Source organism: Lolium perenne, chromosome 4, assembly GCF_019359855.2.
Source record: "Lolium perenne isolate Kyuss_39 chromosome 4, Kyuss_2.0, whole genome shotgun sequence".
Taxonomy (NCBI): domain Eukaryota; kingdom Viridiplantae; phylum Streptophyta; class Magnoliopsida; order Poales; family Poaceae; genus Lolium; species Lolium perenne.
Genome location: NC_067247.2, coordinates 347,276,190 through 347,302,216, shown reverse-complemented (window position 1 = coordinate 347,302,216; position 26,027 = coordinate 347,276,190). Strand labels below are relative to the sequence as shown.

The 26,027-nt window shown below is 41.2% G+C and overlaps 1 long non-coding RNA gene across 3 annotated transcripts; it reads right to left on the bottom strand.

Annotated features, from left to right (window-relative positions):
• Positions 1-4,378, bottom strand: LOC127297028 (uncharacterized). Of its 3 annotated transcripts, XR_007848846.2 has the most exons (4): positions 3,946-4,378; positions 3,706-3,829; positions 1,241-1,372; positions 896-1,146 (listed from the first exon to the last, which is right to left on the bottom strand). It is a non-coding gene; the product is annotated as an uncharacterized lncRNA (long non-coding RNA). The 3 variants fall into 3 exon arrangements; XR_011743956.1 differs by lacking the exons at positions 3,706-3,829; positions 3,946-4,378 and adding an exon at positions 1-329 and having other exon boundaries at positions 1,111-1,146; positions 1,241-1,454; XR_011743955.1 differs by lacking the exons at positions 3,706-3,829; positions 3,946-4,378 and having other exon boundaries at positions 1,241-1,454.
• Positions 4,379-26,027: the final 21,649 nt, after the last annotated feature.

Genomic DNA, 26,027 nt, shown 5'->3' with positions numbered 1-26,027 from the left:
TTCAGCCCAAGATCATAGATAAGGCACAATTATCTATACCATACATTAATTCATCATCGAGCAGGCACAACCATTTATAACATACATTAATTCATCATCGAGCACACTTCCCAAATTTTTGAGGGATCGGCCAGATTCTAAAAAGTAAATTCTTAACAGGTACATTGAGCGGAAGAACATGATCGACGATAACTATTGTGACATGATGGGGAAAGTGGGCGACATCGGTCCTCAGTGTAGTGGAAGTCGCCAATGCAATGATAGTAGATAAATTAGCACTGGCTTTATCGCTCGGCTGCAGTGCCATCCAACCCAGGTGCTTGTCGGTCCTGAATAGACATCGATAACATGTATATGATAAATTAGCGTATATCACTAATTGAAGAATAATTTAAATAAAATTACAGTTTAGATAGACATCCAACACCTAAATTATCATAGCTAAGTTGGGGAATTAGAAAATAGAGAAAATATGGCAGTGTTAACGTATGTAGTCCAATGAATAATTATACTTTATATAACTACATCTCTGTATAAGATAAAATGTCTATAAAATAACTAAAGTGGTAATTTGAATAACCTTTAGAGGCTCTAAATGATGAACATACTGAAATGTGATGTGCTGAACATGAGAACCTACTCTTGGGACATATTGGAAGGAGATCAAACAACATCTATGGTAGAGATATTCAGAAATTAATGACGAGGAGAAATTTCTAATATAGTGGTATGCAAAATCTTCAAACCATGTTTATCATAAAAAAGTCTACAAAAATTGGGAAATGAACTACAACCAAAAAGAAAACATTAAGCACCTAGAGAGCAATGAGCACAAAGAACCACTAAAAAGGAAAGTAGGTTGTTTAATCAGTAAGGGATGACTACTCAAAAAGGAAAGAAGAAACAAAAATATTGTATTCATCTGCACTTCCCTAGTTTTGTTCTTAAGAAAATGAAAGAACAAAGAGAACAACTTCTTTAGCTAGAGCTATGAATGTCCTCCAGTATAAAGCAACACTGGTGAGGAAACAAAGTGAGTGAAAAGAATAGACATTTTGTGATACTAATGTAAGCTTGCATCACCAGTGGAGGACAATCTCTCCATCTTACCCATTCATCCCACCCAAGACCTGGAAGAAATAGCAGCTAGAAAATTTTAAAAAATGAAATGTGAGGAAGGAGTCTTAATATAGTGTTTTATTAGCATTGCGGCATGAAAAGCAATCTAAACTGAGAATACCTTGACATCCACAGCACAAGTAATGCAATTAACTGGGCCTTGAAGACTTCATCACTATCCTCTTCCGGATGCTCGCCAAATCTGAAAACAACCCCAGGTTATTTGGATTCCTCAGAAACCACCGCCTAACATCTACAAAATAGAAATCCGGTGCACCAATTAGTTGATCCATGGACTGCATCCAAGATAACAATTACTACCAAAAAATAGGACTAAATAGTCTAACATAGAAATATTATTCTCAAAGCAAACGAAGGAGATAATATTAAACATATACCTGATAATCTAAACGGTTACCAACTGCGAAGAACTTCTCAGTGTATGCATATGAAAATGATAGAGAATTAAAACAAACAAAAGAAGTGCATTATACACCAGAAAAGGTTGGGAAAGTAGTGCCCTAAACTAATACACCGAAAAAGCCTGAAACCATGTAGTATGTATAGTCCTTTAGGCGTGCATACTAAGTCATATCAGGTTTTAGTAATATATATCACAAGACAAGGGTGGAACTTAATTCCCTACATCCTATATATCTCTTCTCATAAGCAGAGTTAGACAAAGGGGTAATCATCGATCTGTTAGCAACATCAAACAAATATGTGTTATAGAACAGGGATGGAGAATGTTCATGGAGTAAAGGAGGAGGATCTCATAGTGGACATGGATCTGCTAGTCGCCGCATATCAGGGAGCGGTCAAGCCAACATCTTACCACACGAGCCGATGTATTTCCCATCTCGAACCATGTACAAGCAAGTGAAGGAAATATATAAAGAAGAAAGGTAAAATACTCCAGGGAATTATAACATACAAAATAATAGTAATCGTATATTTTTCTTAGTAGCAAATCGTATATTTTCACCCTTCGGTAGATCTTACAAATGGAGAATTCTAACGTACAAAATAATAGGATTCTCCCTTTGTAAGATCGAGGATTCTCCCTTTGTAAGATCTACCGATATGGGGACAGGTGGTGAAGTTGACCATATGAAAGGAAAATTAGAAAAATTAAAACAAATCACGCCTAAAACAGCCCAGCTCGTAAGTATTTTCACTCCTCTCCTTTTTTTTTCCTTCCGTGTAGTTGCAAATGGGTTTTCTGGTTCACCGCCACTAACAGGGGAAGGCACGTGAAATGCTGAGTACTTAAAATAAAAATCCATCAAAGACAAAGCATCCAAAGGCCATCCATTCAGATAACGAGCAAGATATTTTTTAGTAATGTTTAATCAAAAAGGGGTTCATTTTCAAATATTTAGAAAAAGGCAAAGAAAAAAAGAGGAAGAAGTACTGACCTTAGTTTTTCTGCAATTGTTGAAACTTCCAGAGCACATTCGTTGTGTGTAGCTGAAGGAATTTATTAAAATGAAAAAGTTATTCACCATCCAACAATGGATTTGCAGATGAACATATTAGAAAAGGTGAAACCTTGTCCAAACTGAGAAACGTATGAGAACGGAATTATAGGTAGCAATAAAAATCAACTGTGGTTAGAAATACATCCCGAGTTTCTTTCTCTACCTTACAGACTGGCAATTGACAACTCCAAATAATCTTACATACTCTATAAAAATCACGGGAATCAAGTTTGAAGTTTCTAAAATGCTAATATGCAGGACAATGAATAAAACATATCACAGAGATAAAAGGTAAGAGCAATATAATTCTTGGCTGAACAAATGGCAAATAACAGAACTGAGATGCATTACACCAAAAATGAATTGCATAATCGAGTCACTTCTTGTTATTGACCCTAGATCACTAAGTATGGCTTGTAAGAAGCCGTAAGCAGTACAAAAATCTGAACTCGCCGGCACATGAAAAAAGCTATTAGGGGTCTACAAACCAATATCATCTTAGTTGCTTCATACTCGACTAATTTCTGGAATAGGAGGATATAAAGTGAGGTAAAGTGGAGGCAACATTCAGCAAAGCGAAGACAGTATTGTGAAAAAAAAGAGTATAAAGGAAAAGCAAAAATATAGCAGATCGCGTTTGGTACTTACTCTAGACTGCATACATACAAAAAAAGGTAACGAAATGCTGAAACAATAATGTTGTTTCGTGGTAAAAGATCAGTATAAAGATAAAGCATCCCAGTCTAGGGCCATCACCATTTCAAATTTAGCCAATCATAACATCAGCGATACATGCTTGATACATCAGGGTAGAAATAAAGTAGTCCCAATATGCATCACAATATACATGACCAGAAGAAACCTATACCCGAGCTTTGCCTGCAGATTTTTAGCTCTTGGATCTACCGGGGCTTTGACTGCAGGTTTATCAAGAAGATATTTAGCTACGGAGAAAGAGGCAGGTATGTTACTATTGACAATTGGGGAATGACACTACAGAAGAACAATTAAATAGCTTATGAGCATCAACTATTCTAAATATATTACTTCATTGTCAGCAGACTGGCGTTGGTTTACTTGCAGTATCAAGCTTAAGATGCACTACCATTAGTTATTCGTAACACTGGAGATCACCTCCCACGGCATGAAACCTAAATCATGATCATTGCGACTTAATCTTGATCGGACGGACAACGAAAGAGGGCAGCTAGCAACAAATTATTTTTGCCCTGTAAATTTTAAACAATTCAAGTGAAGTTAACTGGAAAATATTATGATCCAAAGATAGGTCAACGCAATATATGAATGCTAAAGAATTGTTTTTGCTTAAACCATGCATGCTTACCTTGCATGAACCGCAGAAGCTCCATTATGCTCGAAGAATCTTTGGTACCGAAGTGAAGGACTCATGGTTGTCCTGTAAAAGGTTTCTAGTTTCTGTCATGAGAATATAAAATCAATGACATATCGCCCGATGGCCTTGAATCTTTTAAAGATGAGATAACAAACAGTCACAGTACCCTTGCGAGCAACAAATATTTACTAATGTGCCTTAATAGAATGAACACCGGAATAAAGGTCCATCACGACAGTTTAACCCAAGTTAGTACGGCTGTGCGTTAATCAAGAAATCGCCAAAATTCCAAAACTTGCACTGATGAGGACAACGTCTAAAATAAAAAGGCCCGAAGTATCTACAGGAATCGCGAAAACAGAAGAGCCCAATTCAGTTGTAGTGTAAATTCAATTGAGAGACCCATTTTTTTATCGGCTTCTTACTTTTTTAGTGCCACAACAAGCAAAACGCTCTAGCTTAGAGCCGGACAAAGACTCAAAGCTAAACCCCAAAAATAAGGTTCTGCGGCGATTCGGCAGCTTTGGCAACCTTTGCACCAATTTTTTCTATGTGCAACCTATGGCGAGATTTCACCACTCCACCACAATGACCCTTGGGACAAATCTGGCGCCCTCCAAATTACCTCTGCTCACATATTTAATCATAACCAACAGCAACAGCTGTTTACTTGCTTGGGTATTCTGAAGTACCGGTATTGTCGTGAATCATTGCGAACTCCTGTCAATAGTGCATCTACGGTTTAGTCGGTTCCCATATTCTATAATTTGTGTACATGAGTTTCATTTTTTTTGTCATTTGCTTGAACCATGCTACTATGCTATGTACTATGCTATCTAGTATGAACTGTGAAAGATTTAGTAACGGGACACAAGGAAACACTCACCTGCTCTATATGTCTGATGACCATAATTTGAAGCAATGTTATAATCCAGTAGGAATATTTCAAATGATTCAGCAGTCGAGAACCATGTTCGGAACAAAAAAAAGAGCAGACAATCTACGGATAAATAATGGAATAGATGAATGAGTTGGTAGATGGGAAAATATGCTACATCTGAACCCAAAACGAAAGAAAATTAGGCGTTCATCGAAAAGCGATTAGAACTCAAAATCCGGGGGAAATGGTGCCTAAAAATGACCGATTGGAAAAGGAAAAACTCACATCGGCCATCTCCTGTGATGCAGCGGTGTTTGGTGGTCAACCCAGCTCGGCTCGATGTTGGATCCGGTCAGCGTTTCTCTGAAGCAAGAAAGCACAGCCTCATGGTCGCAACTATTTCATACTCCTTCAAAAGTACATAGCAGGTCCAAATTGTAAAAGCATAGGCCATAACCACGTTAGCTACAAATCTGCAGAAAATATGCGAACTGAGAGCAGCATGAATATATATAATTGCACTAACCAGAGGCAAGTATGGGTGGAAGATTATGTTGCAAGGTTGATATGCAACATGATTTTAAGCAGAACTACAACTGATTATAAACATCGCTCATAACGGATGCATATACCCGTGCCAGTAGTGAATATCTACACCTTCTATGAAACATAATCATGTTGAAATATACCCAATGCAGACTCAGTGAGGTCGCCATCATCAATGCTTTGTCCCTGAGTGTTGCAAGGACCTGGCTGACCACCACAAGCCACGGCGTTGCAGGTATCTGCTCATACCTTAGGCCGGACATGAGAATGCCACGGAGGAGAGCATGAGCCAACATGACATCATTAACAATAAATCCATGCTGGGGTGAGCTCTTCCCGTAAATCCATGGTTAAACTAATTAGTGGCTTCTTGTTTTTGGTGTGTAAAACTAATTAGCATTGATATTTCTTTTACAAACACTAATTTGGAGTAATTCCGACCAAATTCAATACAAAGTGAATCTTACCTGAGAGAGTGGATCCTCAGATCCTCATCGTAGCGGCACCATTATCAGTATGTGTAAAAGTAGCTCTTCCGCAACGAATCTAGGACTGAAACACAACCCATAAATATTTAGGTACAAAGTTTGAATATGGAAGAACTGAATCAATCTTGTCATGTGAAAAAAGGTAGGGACGGGGTGGTAGGGGATTGAGAGCAAAACTTGAATATCGAAAAACATGCATCGCCACCGAGAGCAACCCACCGGCACAACACCATCTGCATGAGAACACAAAATATCCAATATCAAACAACAACAAAGCAAGGGATGCCAAAGCAACCATCATGGAAAATAGCATCATTGGCGCTCATCCTCTGCAGCATTGGGTAAATTGCTTCATCATTTAGTTCCCAAGGTCCAAATCCACCTTCATGAAAAAAAAATGGAGAAGACCAATCAGCCAAAAATATCCATAAAACTCATGCATCGATAAATTAAATGCTCTGTAGCATATGACATCAGGGCATTGCCAATATATTTGTAGCATCTGAAAGCTACTCTAGTTTAACAGTGATAATGTCCAGTCTAAAAATCTAAAAAAGATGCCGCTTGAATCTAAGCTGCATTTAGGTAGCAAATGTATATGTATTCTATGACAAAGAAGGACCGAGAAAACTGTAAGCAGCAGACCCTGTGAGATGTTAGCATGGACATTGGTCTCATACATTAATCTTATCTAAGATTTTCATCAAACAGTTTCCATGCACAAGTAAAAACAGATCTACACAAACCAAGATGAGATGTTTTAGGGGCTAAATCAAACAGGTAGAGTCTACCTCCACTTTTATCCTAGATTCTTGGAGAGAAGCGTTTAAGAGAGAGAAAGAGAAGAGGGAAAACATGTAGATCTTTACAAAAAGAATAGGCAGAAGAGAGCTGGCCGCTGTGCTGTTGGCCAACATCTTGGGCTGCTGGTCATCGTCCGGCCGGCCAAAACGGAGCCAAGCACTCCTTCCCGTATGCGCCCAAAAGGGATGTCCTGCGTGCTGAATCAGGGGTGGCTCTTCACGGCTCAGCGTAGTTGTCCGTCTCCGGACCGTCGTCTGGTCATGCTCTTCCCGAAAAAAATGCGCCCAAAAGCATCAAAGTCCCTGCAGCTTGCCAGCTCCAGTGATGGTGACAACCCATTGAGATCTGGGCACGAATCAGAGATTGACGTACCTCAGCAGGTCGTCCTCGCTTCCATCTCTTAGGTGGCGGCCTCCGTCTCCAGGCCAACCGCTGAGCAGCGGATGCCGTCGTGGTCGTATAGCACAAGGGCGCCTCGCCGCTGGCCACAATCGTTGGGTGCTCCGCTCGCTGGACGTCGCCGCTCCACCGGCGCGCCTCTCCCGCGGCGTTGCGCTCAACCGCCAGCACCTCTCCCACCCGCTCGTGCCACGGCTCGAGCCAGCGACCGGCGACGAGAACGGGGCAGGGGCGGGGGCGCGAGGCGGCTAGGGTTTTCTTTGCCATGGGGGCTCGCTTTTATACCAGGCCGCACTGAAATACCGAAAATACCCCTGCGGGTTGAGATCCACTGCCAGATGCCAATGCGCACCGACAGAGATCCCAGTCGCAGTGGCTGACGTGCGGGGCCCGCAAAGGTGGGGCCCACATGCAGCCGGAGGCGGGTAACAATTGGCCATTGCATGGGGTTAGCTAGTGAGAGGAGTGCCCAGAATAAACGGCTGAGATTTCCCAGATGGGTTGATCCGACGGCTGAGAAGCTCAAATCATTGTGAGAACCCCTATGAGGGGCATCAATTATACCTTTAGATTGCTTAAGATTGTCATTTGTGAGAAACCTTTTCTATTTATGTTCTCCAGACTTGTACCCAATACAGGAACTTAAGGTAGGAGGTTTTGTCTGCTTTCCCTGCACTCTGTTCCATTGTCATACTCCAGAGTTGGTTGAATGTTTGTATAAAATAGTAAACCTTCTTTCTTTAACTAGACCATTGTACACTTTGCTAGAAGCATATATACGGCTAAGTTTTATGTTGTAAAATAGATGCAATCTAGCAAGCCACTGTTCATTATTAATAGCATCAATCAGGTTTGCCAGAGATCTTCTAGCAATTGATATGACACGGACTAGTTTAGTTTTAAGACCTTTCTAGAACTTTTTGGTTTTTTTTTTGTGAATTTTCCTTGGTTCTATCTGTTTTCTTTTGATTGAAAATCCTGAACATTTTTAATTTGTAGATTTTCTTTCGTTTGAACATTTTTTGAATTCAAACAAATTTCAAAGATAAATCTTTTCAAATTTGAACATTTATTAAATTTAAACATTTTTAAAAAACTTTGAATAATTTTCAACTTTGGACATTTTTCAAATTTGAATAATTTTAAATTTTTCTGTATCCGAATATTTTTCATATATGATTTTTAAAAAAAAACTGAAAAGTTTCAAATCTGGAACTATTTTTTTTTAAAAAATATGACAAAAACTGGCAGATAACCATTCCTGAGGGCCTGGCCCAATAGGAGCGAGCAAGCGGGAGCCATTGCGTGCATGCGTTACCCTTATCACTGCTCTTCAGCCTCAAGGACCAGAGGGCATCTCCAACGGGCCACCCTAAATCATCGGACACCAAAAGTGTGTTATGGGTGCCTCACAAACAGGATAGAGGCCAATGTACTTGGGCCACCCTATTTTTCATCTTCCCTCGCGGGGCCACCATGGACGCCGAGGCGAATGTATCATTAATGTTGGTGTGTCGCCTCCCCACACACCTGGTAGCCTCATGCGCGGTCACTCATTTCCCTCCTGCAGTCGCTCTTTTCCACCCTAGACGGTGGGCTATGGTTGGATGGCCACACCTAACAATCATGTGTTGCCGCAAAATCACTGCCTAGGCCAAGGTCACCCACTTGGTGCATGAACCCTACCCACCGGCGGACTCTGATGAGGATGAGGCGACTAAGGTATAGGATGACGGCAGAGGCGACGATGCAAAGTTGGAAGGTGGACGGTCTACACATCTCGCTCACCAGTGGAGAGACGCTGGTGGGCGCTCAAAGCCACATCAGAGAGGGAGCCAAGGCCCAGGCGATAGACGACAAGGAGTAGAAACTGACCTTTTAATTTTTATTTAATTTTAGATGAATGTCCTTCTATGCAATGGAAAAAATATCTTGTTATTTTGTTTAGTCGCTTACCTCTAGACCATGGGAGGACAAGTGTGGACAACCGAGCGATCGCGACGCGTCGAGGGCATTTTTTTCAACCAGAATATGGGCTGGAAATGAGGCATCGTGGATGCGTCCACGACCTCTAGTCTTGCGGAGTGCTCTACTTAGGGCGGGCGGAATTTATCTATTCCCTACATATTTTTTATATATTTTCCAAGTAAATAACATTGGGAATTTTGGAAGTAACACTGGGTATCTTTATTATATTAACTAAAGCTTATTTATTTCTCTTCATTTTTATCACAATAAAATGGACTTTACCTAGCATGAGAATGGATCAGTTACAAAATCTTGGATGAAAATTTATTTTACCTATTTTTTGGGCAATCTCTGATTAGCAACTTCTTCCCAATCTGTTTCACTATAAATAAGCTGATACAATTACGGAAAGAATGTTTTCAACACAAATGCTGCTTTGCTCAGAGAAAAAAAAAAGGAAATTCTTTTTTACGAACTTAAGAAAGAAAGAAATTTCCTTAGAGCAGATCCCTTCTCTGTTCTCTGTCGTGGTCGCAGGGCAGAGTGTATTCACTCGCAACGCCAACCTCATCTAAAACCGCCGGAGGACAAAACACATCAAGCCAGTAGCTGGGCACGATATGCACGATGGGGAAGCGCATGTTCCGGTTCCTGGAGAGGAGCAGCTCGGTTCCTGTCTTCTTGACCGGTACCGAGAGCTTGCTCGGGCTCCACACGTGAACCACGCCGGCCAGACCTGGATCGTGCACGCCGGCCACGAGATCGAAGATTCGTTGGTGGAAATTGAGGTGCGAGTAAGTTAAGTACGGCAATGGTGCGTGGCTGCGGTAAAAGAAAATGCATGGCGGATCGATGGGCTGAAGTGAAAAATCTTCCGACCAAGAAAAGTCCACTTTCGGATTTGATCGAAGATCGCGGGCGGCCGCTCTCTCCTTCTTCCTCCCTCTCCGCCCCCTTCCTCTCTTCTGCCCGTTGACCGAGAGAGACCGGGCCGGCCGGAGATGGGGAGGGGGAGGCGCCGGTGCTGTAGATAGGTTTAGGTCTAGTATTTTCGGCTGGATGCCGTTGTTTGGGAGTCTAGCACCAGATCTTCGGGGCAAGATCCGGTGTGTGTGGTGGTGGAGGTGGCGATGCGAGGAACTCCGGCGGTCGGAGATGGCGCCGCTCGACCTTCCCCCAAGGATCTCCGTCAATAAGCCCAAGGTTTGCTCTCCCTCTTCGATTTCCATGTTTGCTCTGTTCGTTTTTCTCCCACTGGCCGAACGTGGTGGCGAGGGGTGGGGAAGACGGATGGAGAACGGTGGATCGATGGAGATGAGCAGGGGCTCTCTTTCCCTGGTGTTTTGGTACGGCACCGGTGGATGGCCGAGCAGCTGCGATGTCAAGTCCCCACGGTGGGGGATGGAATCGTATGCTACTCCTGCCAAGCCCCCCTGCAATAAGCACTGCGGATTGCAAAGATGCGCCCTCGACATCCTCGACATCGACCTGGCCGACCGTGGAGGCGAGGTGGAAGATGAAGATGGTGAAGACGGTGTTATCTCTGCTTTCCGGAGGTGGGAAGCTATTTTGTTGAGCAGATCCAAGGCCACTTCATGGCCTATCCAATTGCCGGAGATGGTTTTCGGCAAATCAACCTCCTTTGAGAGGTTCCTGAGGTTTGCAGTCGCATACTACGGCTGCGTTGAGGCAAGTGGTTTCGTCCCCGCCTCTCTGTATGACGGCGGCGTAGCAGATCTCTGGCTCGACGTTGGGGAAAGAGAAGGACCTGATTGTTTTTTATCATCTCTCAGTGAGGTCTTTTCTGCAAATGCTAGGGACCTATATGTGTATTTGGATCTTATGGGGTCCTTTGTAATATTGTATACCTCCTCCGTTTGGATTTAATGAGAAGCTTCCTGGCCCTTCAGGGCACTCCTTGTTCAAAAAAAAAAAAAAAAACTTCCGACCATATTTCGGACGAAATTTGCAAAACTAACGATTTGTTGGACAGGTGTGGAGGTACAGTGCTTCCCAAGTGTCACCATGAATCACCTTGTTTAGCGAGGCTTCCCACATTGAGAAACCTCGATCCACTAAGAGGTTCTCCTCGAGGGAGCAATCTAAGCCTTATATTTGCTTGGAATGATCTCCAGAACATAATTAAAAGCTTTTAAAGGAACCTCTACGCCACAAAGGCTAAGCTTTGCAACAACTCGAGCCATCTAGGGCTTTGAGAACCTAGGAGTAACAAGCTCATGATTTTCCCTTAACGAAACGTCACGAAGAAATCAAACCAATGCAATCAAATACAAGTCAATAACATAAGAAGTGGTTAAATCATTCTCTCTCTAGTCCCACAAATACAGCTAATATTGTGGAGGAATCGGAGATGACGGACAAAGGAGGAGTTCAAAAAATGAGAACTGAGGTCCAGCTCAGTGGCAAGGCAAGGCGAGTGTGCCGCCATCCCACCCGGGTTCGAATCCCATACGTAGCGAGAAATCGCTGGAGGGCGAACTAAACGGGTTATCATCCGTAGCGAGCAATCGTTGGAGAGTCGTATCCTATCTAACAACGTATAGCCAAGGGAGGGATCATTTCCCCGTTGGTCAACGTTTTAAAAAATTAGACCAAGATCTGGATCAAAAAGCTTTCCTTCACATATAAGGGAGACTAATTGGTGAAGAAGTAGATCTAGATCTCCTTCTATTTTCCCTCAACGAGATGCAAAAATCATGGGAAGGATACATAGAAAAACCAAGCTTTAGAGATCAACAATGGATGAGCGAAAAGTGCTCAAAAAGTTTAAAATTTATTGGAAAAGAAATCCCTCTTAAGTAGGTCCATCGAAATCAAAAATTGTTACATAGAGCGGCTCCAAGAACTTGTGAGCAGGCCCAGAGGTTTCCAGGTGTACCTTGGCACCCGAATGAAACTTTTGCCTAGGCACCTCAGGGGTTGCTCCGGATTTTGCCTTGGAACTTCTAGACATACTTTACGATCAAAAACGGTTATAACTTTCGCATACAAACTTCATTTTAGATGATCTCATACTAGGTGGTATGAGTGCTAATTTGTAATTTTCTTTACTTTTTGGTCTATTTGTACTACCGTTGATGATTATTAATAGATCAGTGGATTTTTCGCAAAAAAAAAACAAGAAAAGAGGATAAAGCTGCAAAACAAGATGTTTGACCTCTTTACAAATGAAGAGCCGTCAAAACTTTCAACAAAAAACACGAGAAGTTTTCCATATGAAATAAGCCTTTTGATGAAGTTGAGCTTTTCTTGAAGATAACAAGCTCAAATACATCACATAGAGAATATCCAAACAAGAACAAAGAAATATGGTGATAGGAATGCGTAAGGTTTGTGCTCAATGACGTATATTGTATGTGCATAAAGTTATAATGTGTAATATTTTGTATTCCAGACTACTTAAAAATAACAAAATCATGGATATGAGTATAGCGATCATTATTGTACATTTTGAAACACTAAATTGTCAATTTTGTGTAGACCGGAATGAGAACTTGCAGGCGCCCTTTTCCTCTCTCATTGTTGTCTCACATTTTATACATGTGATGTTTATCGTCGAAGACAGTTGAACTCGCTTGAGCGGGCTCCTGCTAAGAACTGCTTTAGTTCTAGAACTCCCTCTCGTGCACGTACTGTTTCATTCAGTCTCATTTCATACTGACATGTCGGGTAAGGGGCGGGGCTGCCTTCTGGGCACTGACCCTAATGAAAAGTAGCAAATCCTTTGCTAATTAGTACCAAGTGATATCTAATTATAGAAGATGACTCCAGTTGACTTGAGAGGTTATAGAGCTCATACCGTTGGCAAAAAATTTCAGCTTCGTCCCTATGTACGATCAAACTGAAACACAATGAAACTCGGGGAGGGTGGAACTCGTATACCGAAACTCCCCACCGCTCTCGCCCCTTCCCAGAGTTCTCGTCCTCTCCACTTCCAGGGCCGCTTGGCCCCTCCCCTCTCCTCTCCGGTGGCGGCCGGCGGTGAGTAGGGTGAGGGACCCTCCCTGTATAGCAGTAGTTGTAGTCTAGGGTACTGACAGGGTTAAATCTCGAGTTTTGGCTTTATGCCAGTTTGGAGTGCTCCGCCGGTGCTTTCGGGCCGGATCCGGCGACCTTGGGCGGAGGCCTTCTTCGTCGTCGCGCTCCTGTGGCTGGAGACGGAGGCGGGGAAGGGTTGCACCGCCGGTATCTCCGTCAACAATAAGGCCCTGGTTCGTGGTGGATTCGGTGGTCGAGGTCCAGGTTCTGGATCCCCTTTGTTTCCTCCTCATGGTGACGAGAAAGATTGGGACTCCATGGACTCTGGCTTTTGGTGGCCGGATCTGCAGCAGGGGAGCAAAGGTGCTTCTCTTGGGAGTTTCCTCACGGCGGCGCAGTTCTCGTCGGCATATCTCAAGGCCGAAAGGCGGCCACTCCCACCTCTGGCGTTGGCTTCGGTTGCTTCTCCCGGCCAACGCCTGATGGTCTTCTTCAACCTCCAGGCTATGGTGCCATTTCGGAGGCCCTCCGACGACAGTGCAGTAAGCTCCCGCCTCCCCGTCCCAAGTGGTCGTGTCCCGGGCAACGTCGAGGTAGACTGCACCGAGCTGCAGAATCGTGGTGGAGAAGGAGCAGGGCTTGATTGCTTTTTTCAGTTCTCTTCTAAGGTCCTCAATGCAAAATGTATGGGCTTGGTTGTAATTTCGTACTTTCATGAGTCCCTATATGTAAACTGTAGCTCCACCCATGAATATCAATGAAGCTCTCGGTCCTTTCGGACCGTTCCCCTGTTCAAAAAACAAAAAACTGAGCGACACTTCAGAAACTCCCGCCTAACATAAATTTTCAAAAAGAATTGCACGGTGGAAAATCTACGCATCAATTTGCGCGGGGCCTCCCGTGTAGTGGTCAGAAGAAGAAGAAAATGAATTTATCCTCCTGTTAACCCATAGTGTGTTAAGTGGGATCCTATCTAAAGTAATTTTCTTTTTGTAACCTAGAATGAAAAAGAACTTGCACGACTGTAGGTGCATATAATTGGTGTTTGCATGCCGAGCCTCTTGCACTGTTGTACACGTATGCATGACTCGCTCTGTTACGTTTGTGAGCAGCATGTCTGTGTCAGTCTTGATCGATGGATCGCGCTCGTATGTTAATGTATAACTCGCTCTCGCCGAGTTGGCCCTCGATGGATCTGCGTACCGACGAGAGTTCTATACTTTCTGTAAACATCAAGTAAGAGTACATTATTAATTGGACGTTAGCGTCGCTGATTCGACCGGACGATGCGATCTACTACTCCGAATGCACGCTAATGCAGATAATGACGCGACAACCCTATCCCTGCGTGCTAGTAGCCACATCTCGCACCTAGAAAAGAAAAAAAAAAATCAAGATAGCAAGCAAACCGAAGCGGGGCACGTCGATGCAGATCGCTCGCCTGCGTCTGCTAGTAAATTGCAACGGAGACGCAGGAACGGAGCCAGGATCGAAACATGAGGGGGGCGAACTGTGTTGTGAACTTCGTGAGGGGGGCAGACATGGATAAATCACCATGAAAAATCAGTTTAGTTTGTGGAAGAGGAGGAAACGATCTCTCCATCCGCACATAAGTAACCAACTTCGGCGGCACACAGCCATGGCGGACGTACTTGGTATTGGTAGACAGGCTGGGCGACACTTGTATTTTGTGAACTTTTTTATAGTGACGTATTCCAAAATTTGTCCGCTCATGCTGATTTGCAGAGGCTTTAGAAAGTTTCTGGTACCAAATAGGTTTCGATCGGCTCGAGTCTACCTTCCATTTTCAGCAAGAAACCATCAAATTTGTATGTTTCACCAATAGTTTATGATGAAAGGTCAAAATTTTGTAAATAAGGGAAGCAAAATAGTTGTTAAAACAAAGCTTAATCGACCCCCTTAAAAAAATCGATCTCTTAATGCGTTTGTTTCTATATGTGCGGCCTAAACACGGTCCAATGATAACTAGAAAACGGAAAAAGCGGTCAAACTAGTCGGTTTGACCCCCCATTTCTAGCCAAAATTTGGTCTGACTTTGCAGGTGCTGCGGACACTGTGCGCGTACGTGTCCTCCCTAGATATTCCTGAGCCCGGGCATCAACGACCGAGGGAGGCGAGGAGACGCAGGTCCACACGGTTGACGCGCACGTAGTCTTTCTTAATGGCGATCCTTCGTTCTCCTGAGGCCCCATATGTGGCCGAGCTCCAGTCCACTGCCCACTAGTAACTTCCATTTCCAAACCCTAGACCACAAAAACCACGACCATGGTGAGGGGAGACCGTTGGTTTCAAAGAAGCTGCAACAATGTGGTGACCCGGCATACCACTGCATGGTGTAGTATGCAAGTCTGATATAACACCAATGAAACACAGTTCCACGGGTATTATATCGCTCAGAGTGGTACAACAGAAACATATGCGGGTCCAAGGCATGTCTATAGAATTACAACATTGACTCTGTTACATAAGATCATCACAGCCTCCTACTTTACAATGAGGTAAAACTGCAGATAACTCCAGAAGAACGACTCGTAGTCTATTACTATCACGAACTCTATTTGTAGAGTATTTACCTAGCTATAGAGGCTAAGAATAGATTCTAGCTAAATAGGAGCTAAGTTTAGGAAGCTAGTTCCTTTCTATTACTAATCTAGGTTCCTCCTTGTTGGATGTGGTATCTGCCTCCTCTGACAGGTTCATGTCCCTTGAAGTAGTTGTTGACTCCTCGGTCTTCGTGTTGCACTGTAGATCCTCCTTCGGTGCCTCCATATCTAAGCAGGGGATTTAAGAGTGGGATGAGTACGAGCGTACTCAACAAGTTCATTATAGGAAAGAGGTGTTTAATGCACTAGCTACGGCATTAGACCAAAAAGTCTAATACCAATGCAGGTTTTCATAACCATTTCTTCAAAAGGTTGCTTTTATTCAGAAGAGCTATGTCCGTCAGCCTTCACCGGTTTACTAGAACTTCATGGAGCTCCTTTCCGGCCGCGTTCGCAGTTCCATATCCCGGAACGAGGAGTGACAGTCACGGTTCTTTACACTCTGCAGAGGTGTGTTGCTTTACCCATAAGAGATCTTAACCTTGGTGCCAACCGGGCGCGCAACCCGTCCACACTTCCTATGGTGTGAGGCCCGGTATAAGGTCTAGCCAATCATGTTCCTCCGCTACCTCGAACACCCACCCTTTGTTGCATACCCCGACCCTGGGTCCTCGTCGGTCCTCTTATACCACTTAAGGATGGACCCCGACCACGACAACAGTTTGGGATCGAACCAAACTCCTTCGCCGGTAGCTGCAACCCATCATAGACCGCAATACCGTGGGGACTTTAGGCTTCCCCAGCCCACCGCTTGCACTTCGAGCGACAAGTGTCTACGGACTATGCCGTGGGGACTTAAGGCTTCCCCAGCCCACCGCTTGCCCTGACAGATACAAGTGTCTACGGTAAAGCGCATCCGTTGATGAACGAGAGGTGGAAACACTTTTGACTACTCCGTCCCACTCCGGATCTTATGGTTAACACGGATATTACGGCACAAGAATCATCAAGACATTTGTTGTTTAATCCTAGATGGATATAAACCCGTGCAATGGAACCTCCACCATATCAACACAATCCATGGTTCCATTGCCCACCACATAGTCATATTCATAGTTATGAAAGTAGTGGTTTTGATTTTTGTGCAATAGTGATAACCATAATACTTTGCAAGTAATTTGATAAAAATACTCAAATGACATGAGCAAGTGATGAACTTGCCTTTCTTGACTGCAAGATTATGCAGACAAGGTCTTCGATACGTAGTAACTCCAAATTCTGAAATAGCATCATCGTCCGGTAAGGACGATGTTTAAAAGATTGGCAAGGATGCAATAATGCATAATAATGAGATGCAATCGCTCTAAGCGTGACCTAACCCCGAGGATTTAGGATTAGTGAGTTGAAATGATTTGTTTAGAATGTGTTGCACTTTTAAGGTGATTCACAAACAAGGTTCTTATTCAGGTGTGGTTATATGGTATCATGAACAGGTGCTGCAATATATAATAACAATAAGATTAATAGCACACAACTATAACATTTGGTATAATCTTAACATGTAATGAATAGTGGTTGGTTTTAACACTACATGGCATGGTTAATGATTAATTATCATATACTTCAAAAGAATAACTTTTGAAGAACATGTTCTTTAATAAAGAACAAGTATGGTAATTAGGGTTGTGGGGTTCTATGGTTTACTTTGTTTTCCACTGCTTCTGGAGTAAGTAGTAGATGAATCCCAACAAAGTTGGATTCCTCAACACCTAGGGCTTGTAAGGTTGAGTTAGGTCTGGCATTCTAAGCAATTATTCATACAAGGTTGCTATCAAGATTGGTTCATCTTGTTGGTGATAGCTAGCTAGGGTTTATAGGTCCTTATAAGCAGGTTGTGGATGATTCCTTATTTTCTTCGAAAGAATAACTTTTGAAGAACATACTTCTTAAATAATAAGAAGTATATCAATTAGGGTTGAGGTTGTCTAGGGTTTGTTATTGGATCCACTAAGTAAGGAATTATTGGCTCCTAAATAGGATGGTTCGTAAATATCTCACACTAGTAGAGTTTAGTGTGAAGAGTATATGATGCACAATATTGGGTATGGTTGCTATTATGGTTCATCACAAGGGTGTGATGCTAATTAAGGTTCATAAAGGATTATATCCTTGGTGATAGGGATTAGGTTTGATCCTACTTGATCAACTTGGTTTAATGGTTTGCATACATGGAATGCTAAATTGGTAGTGATAGGGTTCTACATTTTATGTGAATATATATATGTCTTTAGTTGCTAATCATGGCCCTATGATAATTGAGTAACATGATCTCATATTCTATCCTAGGATTAGGTTAGAAACAAATTAAGGTTCAATTGGATTAGTGGAACTAGGGTTCCTAATGAATTAGGGTTTTAGAATACCACATGAAATGATGAGGTTATCACTTTATTTATAATGGAACTAGGGTTTCTTAATTACCCTATAATTATTGGATTAATAACTTCATTATTAAAGTTGAAGTTATTAATAATTTTGGAATAAAAATAATATTGAATTTGGCATTTTATTATTTCTAAAGAATTTACTAATTAGGGTAATTATTAATTAGGGTTTAAATTTCCCTAATAATGATTTAATATGATTGCAAATAAAGAAAATAAGTTTTCATGTTTTCTTTATTTGCTTACTGGTTTTATTTAATTTATAAATGGTTTCTTAATTTCTGAATTTTTAATTGTATTTACAATTAAAATTAAAGGCTTAAATAGCAAGTATTAAATAATTAAATTTTTATTAAAAATAAAAATTGCATTTTATATTTTTATTGGATAGACTTTTCTTTTCTAGGAATTTTAATATCTTATTTACATTTTTCTGAGTTATGATGAATTTTCTATAAATCTGCAAAGTTTCAGTAATTAGGAATTTAAATTAAAACAAACAATTTAACTAAATGTACCCGGACAGATCCTAGCTATAGTGACTGACTAATGGGGCCAGGTTCCACGTCAGTTGCCACGCGGGCGTGGACCAAGTCCAAATCGAGGAAGTGGCTCGGGAGCTCACTGCCGGCGAGCTGCCGTCGACGGTGACGGCGCGGTGGTGCTTCCGCAGGCGCGCTATTGGGCTCAATCGATTCGCCGCGACATGGTGAACCTTATGGTGGCGGCGCCGCTGGCTAATGGTCACCGGAGATCACTCCGGCGAGTGTCTCCGCGGCAGTGAACTACGGTGAGGTATCAAATTGGAGCTAGGATGCATTCTAGACAATGATTAAGGGCTCAATCGAGGCGCAAGCTCACCCTGATGACGGTGATCGTCGAGGATGATGATGGCCGGAGATGAGCTTACAGTCGCGAATTCCGGCGAACTGCCTCGGAGGAAATCGACAGAATTCGCCTAGATGAGATCACCCCGGGCCAATTCCTCTCGTGGGCGTAGCTTGTCGAGGACGGTGGTCACGGCGGTGTGCTTGGCATGGCTAGGGAAGGCTTCAATCGCCGGCGACGATGGGTACTGGCGGAGCCAGAGTTTCGGTTTGGGGAAGAATTGAGACGAGGAGGAAGAAACGAGCAGCTAGGGTTCTCCCCGGGTTTTATACTGCGCGGTGGAGCACGCCACGCCACACCATCGACGAAGGAGAAGGCGCCAGCGAGGGGGAGAAAGAGAACACGGCGTCGCGGTGGCCTCAGTGCACGGAGGGGATGAGGACGAACTCCTCCTCGTTAATTTTAACGAAGGGGTACGGTGGGCTGGTTTGGGCCGTGCTGTTGGGCTTCCTCCTGGGCCAGTGTTGGGTTGCTCCACGGGCTTCACGACCAAGTAGGTCTGGTAAGCTCTCTCCTCTTCTTTTTCTATTTATTTAATTTCTGTTTTCTATTGCTTTGATTTAATTCATATTTTGAATTCCATTTCTGTTTGCAGGTATTTTGTAATTATGCTAATCCATTCAAGATTTAGTATACTGACTATTGTTTCATTATTCAATTTGAATTCACATTTTATATTAGATTATTTGCATATTTGTGAACTTATTCAAAATAGCAAATAGACATGAGTTGATATTTTCACTTCAACTTCCTTTTTGTTTTGAATTCCTATTCCAATTAGAAATATAGGAGTTGATACCTCCTCTCAAGGTATTTCTGAATTTGTTATTATGTCTTAGTTCCTATTTGAGAAATTAATCACTTGCATGTTAGTTTCATGTGAGCAACATTTTATTAAGGTTTTGTAGGTTTGATGATAACCCATATTCATTAGCATTTGTGTTATGGTCTATTAACACTTTGAATTATCTAGAGTAGATATTACTCTCCTCAAGATTGGGTCTTAATTATATAGATAAGTGGTTGATAATCACTCTTATGGTTTTAATTAAATGGTGTAGCACTAGATTATTCTTAAGTTCCATAATGAAGTATGAGCTTTAATTAGTGAACAATTATAGGGTTCTCATCATATTCACCTAGTGGCAAATGGTTTGAATCTCAATTAGGGCTTGGTTTTATATTATGATCACCCAAGTTATTAACAACTAGGTTTGAGATATAGTTCTGGGTTGTAGAGTTGAGATGACACCATAATGCATGTGCTAGGGTTTAATCTCCCCTAACCATGATAAGGTGGTTGTTTACTTAACATTTTATGTTCTCCTCTAGTTACTATGATATTGAGAATTAGTTTTATCTTCTACCAATTGGCTTCTATTGTTAACCTCAATTTATCATTTAAGTAACTACATTAGTTATAGTTCTTTTTATAGTTAACTTTGGTCACATGGATGTATGGTTTCTCACTACATAAAGTATAGTGTTTAACTCTAAGGTTTTCTTGGGTTCCTTAATTTAGGAAATATAGATATGGTAGGGTTCTAATTGTGAGCACCAAGTGGTTCACAAGTAAAGGTTGGGATATAAGTCTAGGGTTGTTTATTATTGATCTCCTTATAATTTCATGTGGCTAATGATATCTGCTTATCCTATTAGGGTTTACTTATCCTCACATACTTCAAGAGCATGATCATGGTTAGACATGATCCACTTGTGCTTGATATCCTTACCTCAAGTTCTTAGGGTTTATGATCATCACTTAATTTATAATGATCAAGGTTTGGCTTCCTACATTATTTCTTATGGAATGGGTTCTCACTTCCATGATCAAGCATTGTCTTGATCAACTAGGATATATCACTTCTATTTTACTTTCTAGGATGGTCATGGTTGTCTCAATAGTTTTATATCCCAGGAAAATGCCTGGAATATTCACTTAAAGTTCTCTCAAGAAATGATGGTTTAACCTTTTGGATATTTGAATAGATCTCTCCCTTAAAACCAAGTGTTTCCTCAACTCACTTGAGTGTAACACCAGATCTTGAGCTCTCTTATGTAAGAATGGTTTATTCTAGGGTTTATGGTGCACTCACAAGATCTCTTTAGGTATCTAGGCTAAGATTCCATTTGTCTAACTTAATTACATTAATCTTATCCTTATTTTATCAACTCAGGAATATGGTATTATTCCATGTGATGTTGGGTTGTCTCACCACTCTAAGATGGAATGGTTAATCTCCTAATACTTTAGTTCAAAGGTTGTCCTTTATTCTTAAATAGGTAAAGCTTGGATTAATTTAAGACATGGGGAAGATAAGTGAAGAATAGTTTCCCAATTATTGTTACTTGATTTCCATTTAAATAGATGTTCTTATGTTATGGCAAAGAATACCATGTTATGATCTGTTGTATGATCATGTAGTTGATCATTGTGTAAAGTGTTGTTGTGTTGATTATTAGTTCCATTTGATCTAACCCTTTAGATCAAATCATCTCTACCCAAAACAAGGTTTGAACAAAGTCACATTGAGGTTTATAGCGCTTGACTTGATGAGCTACTTCAATTCCATCAAGGTCAAGTGAAACTTCAGTTACTGTGACGGTTTTACTTTAAAGCGCGAAAATTCCCCAGATTTTCTATGCATGAATGCAATGCACACATCTGTTTCCTTTATTTCTGTAACCCCATTACCTGGGATATTACAGTCTCTACCCCTTAAACTAAACTTCGTCCTCGAAGTTTGATCTCTCTCACATTTCCGAAGTGTGGTTCTGACTTGTGCAGACTACGACTTTTCTCGAACTCCGTGGTGATCTCACTGGATATAATTGAATATAACCCTTGTCCAGATTCTTCCTGGAATCCATTAGTGTTTGTCATCAAACAACTATTACTTCCTTTACTTCCATGATTTCCTCCAATATTATAAGCTTGTTTCCTTTCTCATTGAATATTCAATGATTGGAACTTCTTCTTGTCCTGACAGTCTTAATTGAGGACTAATTGGATAACATTCTCCTATTTGATAAAATAGGTCTTTGTATTTCCCTTACTACCAAAATTGCAATAATGGTACTTGGTAATGTACTTACCATGGGAATGGTTGTGATGGTTTACTTTCCTAGGAATGGATTAGACTCATTTAGTCCATCCAATCATGGTTTATGGTTGATACCTATAACTATTTTAGGTTATTTAGGTTCCATGAAAGGAATCATTATATTAGTATGTGGTTCTAGTATGGTCAATTTCCTTTGGTCTTTGGCCTATTTGAGCTTTGTTAGGTCTCTGATATCACCTTAATTCAACTTCTTTATCCATGACTTACTTGAGCTTCCGTACTTTTGAGTAAATCTTACTCACTTTCTCAAGTTATAGTCCACTTCTTACTTCCTCGAGGTATGAACCTCACAGTCTCGACATCCTTCTGAAAGTATTGTTCAACAATCTTATGAAAATAAGATCAAGCTTCCTCTCAGTTCAGACCTTCTTTTTCTATCTAGCTTAAAGTATTGAGTTATTGTATACCCAACTCAATCTTTACTCTACCCCTTAGAGTTTTCTTATGGTCTTCAACTCCTTTTCTTCCAACTATTGGACTTATGATTGAAATATTGGTATAGGTCTTGTTTATGATTTATATTTCTCTAAGGTTTTGCGAAGAATCTTTGTGGGGTATCCACTCAATTGTGGACATCCAATGTGAATCCTTCAACTAAATGATTATAGATCTAGCTATTTGGCTGACAAGATTTTTTTATTTGTTCACAAACTTTTGTTACAACTAATTAAATCGTGGACTATTTGTAGTACTATCTGATAGAGCAGCTGTGGTTATTATACCAACTGTGGCTATTTGATATCTAAAAATGGATTCTATTATAATTTCTGATCAACTGGACGAGACATCTTCTACTTTATCTCGCAGTATTGATATTATACCAATTGTGGTCTTCTGATATCGACTATGATCTTCTTATGTCTGCTACAGTTTCATATGTTATCTTCCTTCCTTCAGGGTTTATTTTGCAAGAAACCCACTAGCTGACACTATGATTATAGTATCCTAAGTGATTTCCCATGCATTCCCTCTTCTATGTTGACTATGGATCTGCTTCATCTTCACCATAATTTTTATATTTCTCACCCTCATGCTTCTTTCGTACAAAAGTACTCCTCTGTTGAGGTAAGCATGAGTTTCTGCTTGCACTTCCTTCAGAGTATTGTGGTTACTTCCCACAACTTAACTTCCTTTTTCTGATGAACCTTCATCTTGTCTTTGAAATATACAGAATTCGTCACTTCCTCACACGAATACCATTACCCTCTAGATCTATAGCATTAAGTAAGAACTTGATATAGCAACATGCATTTGCATACCAAAGTCAAACTTCATGTATGGATCTAGTCAAACAATGAAAATCCAATAAAATCCAAGAAGATTCAACTTTGTGCTTATAATACACATCATCATAAGCCTGAATATGATTGTTGAGTAAGACATCTCTAAACATCAGGCTCTGATGTGTAGTATAGAACACCACATAATATAGGTTTATATCGTGATACTTAGCACAAATAGGTGGATTTCTATTATTTGTATCAACATTTATCTTAATTGCACAATTGCAACGAGATAAACTTGAAACAAAGTGGCCTAGGATAGTTTGTGGTTCACCTTATTTTCTTTGGAAGTACTGACAAATAGTATACCATATATTCGTGCTATTGAGGACTACTTCCTAAGATATAATTAGTTCTACCATGTCTACTCTGAATACCTATCTATTAGGTTATAGCTCCTATACTTCCAAGTGTTTCTTTCATAAGACTATGGTCATGATGTGCTTGGCACACTTCCCATATTGTTGGAACACAGTTCTTGCACTATTGTCTGGCTTCTTATTGTTCTTCTCCTAAATTACTTATAATGTTCTATTCCATCACATAATGATTCTCAGGTGAATCATATATGATTAACAATTCTACCATGTAAGTAATCATCTTTTATTCATATCTCTCTTCCTTATCTCCCATGATTGACTCATCATGGTCTATACTACTTCATATTACTTGTTTGTATCACTTACTATCAGTTGTTTCACAGGTTTAGATAAATTTTACTTACTCATTACTTGTCTTAACATATACCTTCTATTAGGATATCTTAATTAACTTCATTAATTGATATAATTCCTATTACCAGTCTGGATAACTCTTACTTAATCATCACATATGTTGGTACACATCTTCCAATAGGATATCTTCCTTATGGTTGTATCCTCTCTTTGGACTACCATGTATTGTATACCAACTGTGGTCTACTCATAATTATTTTAGGGTCTTAAGAGTATCCTACATAATTTGAGATTAGCTAGCTAACATTACTTAGGAAATGGTAGGAAATGTTGACTCAAGTGTGTCAGGATTATTCTCAAGTGAATATCCATCTCAAGTCATAAAAAGATTTGGTTTACTAAGACAACTTCCTATAGACACTACCAATCCTATAGGTCTCCTTTAAAGGGTTTTAATCCTAAGGTCAAAGCATTTGCTCTGATACCAACTGTGGTGACCCGGCATACCACTGCATGGTGTAGTATGCAAGTCTGATATAACACCAATGAAACACAGTTCCACGGGTATTATATCGCTCAGAGTGGTACAACAGAAACATATGCGGGTCCAAGGCATGTCTATAGAATTACAACATTGACTCTGTTACATAAGATCATCACAGCCTCCTACTTTACAATGAGGTAAAACTGCAGATAACTCCAGAAGAACGACTCGTAGTCTATTACTATCACGAACTCTATTTGTAGAGTATTTACCTAGCTATAGAGGCTAAGAATAGATTCTAGCTAAATAGGAGCTAAGTTTAGGAAGCTAGTTCCTTTCTATTACTAATCTAGGTTCCTCCTTGTTGGATGTGGTATCTGCCTCCTCTGACAGGTTCATGTCCCTTGAAGTAGTTGTTGACTCCTCGGTCTTCGTGTTGCACTGTAGATCCTCCTTCGGTGCCTCCATATCTAAGCAGGGGATTTAAGAGTGGGATGAGTACGAGCGTACTCAACAAGTTCATTATAGGAAAGAGGTGTTTAATGCACTAGCTACGGCATTAGACCAAAAAGTCTAATACCAATGCAGGTTTTCATAACCATTTCTTCAAAAGGTTGCTTTTATTCAGAAGAGCTATGTCCGTCAGCCTTCACCGGTTTACTAGAACTTCATGGAGCTCCTTTCCGGCCGCGTTCGCAGTTCCATATCCCGGAACAGGGAGTGACAGGTCACGGTTCTTTACACTCTGCAGAGGTGTGTTGCTTTACCCATAAGAGATCTTAACCTTGGTGCCAACCGGGCGCGCAACCCGTCCACACTTCCTATGGTGTGAGGCCCGGTATAAGGTCTAGCCAATCATGTTCCTCCGCTACCTCGAACACCCACCCTTTGTTGCATACCCCGACCCTGGGTCCTCGTCGGTCCTCTTATACCACTTAAGGATGGACCCCGACCACGACAACAGTTTGGGATCGAACCAAACTCCTTCGCCGTAGCCGCAACCCATCATAGACCGCAATACCGTGGGGACTTTAGGCTTCCCCAGCCCACCGCTTGCACTTCGAGCGACAAGTGTCTACGGACTATGCCGTGGGGACTTAAGGCTTCCCAGCCCACCGCTTGCCACAGCGGATACAAGTGTCTACGGTAAAGCGCATCCGTTGATGAACGAGAGGTGGAAACACTTTTGACTACTCCGTCCCACTCCGGATCTTATGGTTAACACGGATATTACGGCACAAGAATCACTGGCGACATTTGTTGTTTAATCCTAGATGGATATAAACCCGTGCAATGGAACCTCCACCATATCAACACAATCCATGGTTCCATTGCCCACCACATAGTCATATTCATAGTTATGAAAGTAGTGGTTTTGATTTTTGTGCAATAGTGATAACCATAATACTTTGCAAGTAATTTGATAAAAATACTCAAATGACATGAGCAAGTGATGAACTTGCCTTTCTTGACTGCAAGATTATGCAGACAAGGTCTTCGATACGTAGTAACTCCAAATTCTGAAAT